General features: G+C 37.6%; 1 pseudogene; it reads left to right on the top strand.

Moving 5' to 3' along the window:
- Positions 1-687: 687 nt before the first annotated feature.
- Positions 688-2,820, top strand: LOC118034598 (dynamin-related protein 4C-like; annotated as a pseudogene).
- Positions 2,821-3,664: the final 844 nt, after the last annotated feature.

The following is a 3,664-nucleotide window of genomic DNA, read 5'->3' as shown; positions in this document are numbered from 1 at the left end:
GTGGCCTTTTACCTGAAAAAATTTATTGGAATTACTCATAGAGAATTAGCCACAGCACGAATCAATATAAATGCTACAGTTTGCTTGTAGCTTTACTTGCTGTCAATAGCATACTTTTTATGCAGGCTAAGGAAAAAAAGAGAAAACAAAAGGAGATTAATTAGATTATTTCAGTAAATACATACAATAACTCCAATCACTTTTACCCTTTAACATTTTAAAAGATTACACAAACCTTTATCACTTAGCTTGAGGATTTCAAGCCATGGAGTGACTTCATGCTAAGACCCAACCTCCAACAAGGAAACCTCTTTGAACTGTACGTACCTGGTGACGATGTTACAAACCAGAAAAGAACACGCAAGGCCACTCATTTGAAAGAACCAACCTAGTACTCTTTAAATAATACCATGAAAAGATCATCTCCTTCACTGTTAAGCTTCCCAATTCGGCTCTTGTCGTTTTGAAAAGAAATTAAGTCGATCTTTAGATTTGTTCGTACGCAAAAAGAAGGATTCCCGAAGTCCACGACACTAATTTTCAGCATCCCCCTGGTCATTTCTTTTAAAATATCACTTTCCCCTCTTCATTTGAAGCATAACAAATCAAAAAATAGCAAGTCAATTATTTGAAGTTTCTCTCTGTCAAACAAATATTGAGTTTAGTGGTTCAGTGAGTGAAGAAGAAATGTCGAATAGCTCGGGAAAACCAAGTGGAATCACTTCCAACAGAGCATTGAAGAAAAGCATTCAAGAGCTGGTAGTCAGCCCAGTCCCCATCTTATCATCATTCAATGAGCGTATTCGACTCTTACTTGATGCAGTTGACAAGCTGAGTGCATCTCCAGGTCATGAAAAGAATGGGGATACAACTCCCTACCATTGTTGTTGTTGGTGATCAATCAACTTCAGGGAAATCTAGTGTTCTTGAATCACTAGCTGGTATCAGCCTCCCTCGTGGCCAGGATCTGCACCAGAGTACCTCTCATAATGAGGTTGCAACATCACATTTTTCAGCTCCAGAACCAGAGCTTTCCTTGGAGTACAACGGCAAAACAGTACCTACAGTGAAGCCAAAGATCGCCAATGCCATAAGTCTTGCCACTGATGAGATTGCAGGCAGTGCTAAGGCATATCGAACACGCCATTGACTCTGGTAGTGAAAAAGAATGGCGTTGCCGGACCTTTACAATGGTTGATCTCCCTGGAATCACTAGAGTTCCTGTCCACGGTCAGCCTGAAAACATCTATGAGCATTATAGCGGATATCATTATGGAGTACATAAGCCCTGAGAGAGTATTATCCTTAATGTTTTGTCTGCAAGCTGTTGATTTTACCAGCTTGGTATCGATTTAGGATGTCACAGAAAGTGGATAAGAATGGTGAGCAGCGACTCTCGCCGTTGGTCACCAAAGCAGACAGAGCTCCAGAAGGACTGCTGAGAAGGTTACGGCTGATGATGTGAATATAGGTCTGGGTTATGTCTGTGTGAGAAAATCGTATTGGTGATGAATCTTACAAGGAAGCACGCAAGGAAGAAGCTGACTTGTTTGAAAATCATCCTCTCTATCCAGATTGATAAATCCATGCGTGGCATCCCAGTTTTGGCTGAAAAAACTGGTTCAAATTCAAGCAACTATTATAGCAAGATGCTTGCCAGAGATAGTGAGGAAGATTAATGAGAAGCTGAATGCCAGTATCTCGGAACTGAACAGGATGCCCAAGACTTTGTCCTCGGTTGGTGAAGCCCTCACAACTTTCATGGGCATTGTTGGATCCGCCAAAGAGTCGCTAAACAAGATCATTGTGAGAGGAGAGTATGATGAGTATCTAGAAGATAAAAATATGCATTGCACTGCCAGATTGGTTGAAATGCTCAACCAATACTCAGGTGAACTTCATAATTGCTCTGAAAATGACCTTGCAGGGAACTTTCTGATGGACGAGATTCAGGTTTTGGGGGAAGCCAAAGGGATTGAATTGCCAAATTTCCTTCCCCGCACCACCTTCCTTTCTATTCTGCAGAAAAAGGTTGAAAAGGTATCGCACATACCGGTTGCCTTTGTTGAGAAAGTATGGACTTACATTGAAGGTGTGGTCATATCTGTTTTGATGCATCACTCGGAAAACTACCACCAGCTTCAGCTCTCCACTCGACGAGCAGGCCATAGTCTCATAGCAAGAATGAAAGAGCATTCTAGAAATTGGGTCACAGAGATTGTTCAAATGGAGAAACTGACAGATTATACAAGCAATCCTGAATACATGAATGACTGGAGCAAGCTCATGGCTCAACAGCATGATTTCACGCGTGATGTCCTGGAAAAAGGGTACATTTCTACCTTCAAGATTGAAGGTTTGGGAGAGGTTCCAATTGCAGGTCTCAGGGGGTATGAGGAGCATGTTTTGCTTCAAGCTTTCGACTTGAAAATGAGAATGACTGCTTACTGGAAAATTGTTTTGAGGAGGTTGGTTGATTTTATGGCTCTGCATTTGCAGTTCTGTCTTCGAAATCTTGTGAACAAGGAATTGCAAGAGGAGATCGTCCAGGAGCTTGTCGGTAGACATGATGGTGCGATAGAAAGAATGTTAGAGGAATCTCCAGCGGTAGCTGCTAAGCGTGAGAAGCTGAATGTGAGCATCAAGTTGCTGAGTGAGTCCAACAATGTCCTGGGAAACATCATGGACAAAATTGCTTCAAATATCTAATTTGAGCACTGTTTATCTATCTATTTATCCATAACTATCTATGCCCGTTTGGCTTTGCTTTTCTTTACATGTTTCTAAGATTGATGGCATCAAGGAGTTTGTGTTAATCTATCTTGTTTTCCTTGTGTCCTAATATTAGTACGGAGATGTTTGCCGGATCAAAAATCAATTCCAGCACTTTGAAAGCGTAATCAATGTCTTCAATAAAATTAATTTCTCACTATATTTATTAATAAACTATTAAAAAAGAGTTATTAACAATAAATAAAGATCGAACTGGATGCCAAGTGATTGATATAAATAAAAAAAAATAAGATGTTGCAACATGATATTTTATTTAATGTTTTTATTTAATTATGTGTCAATATATTTGAAAAAAAAATTTAATCAAAGCAAAAATAATTTATTAAATAGTTTGTTTTTTTATCTATAAAAATAAACAAAGACTGAACCGAGATGCTAACAAGTGATTGATACATATAAAAGAAATATGACCTCGCGACATGTCATACTACTTAACATTCTTTATTTTAATTATGCATCAATATATTTGAAAAAAAAAATAAAAAAAAAATTGATTTGAAATAAAATAACTTGTTAGCATAGCTTTTTTTTGTTTTTCTTTTATCTAACATCATCCTATGCATGCATGTCCCTTGCATGACTTAGATTTCAAATCCAACTGTGTTAGAGTTGGCTCGGTATGGTCCATTTAACCTAGCAAATCCAAATGTAACTTGGTTGCCATGTTCAAAATCAGAGGCAATCCAATATGACATCGTATTTTCGTTTCACTCTATAAATATATATTTTTTTTCATTTTTATTCTTTAATAGTTTGTTGATTCATTTAAAGCTTTTCTATTTATTTAAATTACTTATAACATTACAAGTAACTTAAAGTTCTTATTCTTGCCAAGTTTACAAGTTAACAACCTTACCTAGACTTTAAAAAC

The sequence above is a fragment of the Populus alba genome, chromosome 3 (assembly GCF_005239225.2).
Source record: "Populus alba chromosome 3, ASM523922v2, whole genome shotgun sequence".
Classification (NCBI taxonomy): Eukaryota; Viridiplantae; Streptophyta; class Magnoliopsida; order Malpighiales; family Salicaceae; genus Populus; species Populus alba.
The sequence above is the reverse complement of the archived record's forward strand: the minus strand, read 5'-3'. Positions and strand labels throughout refer to the sequence as shown.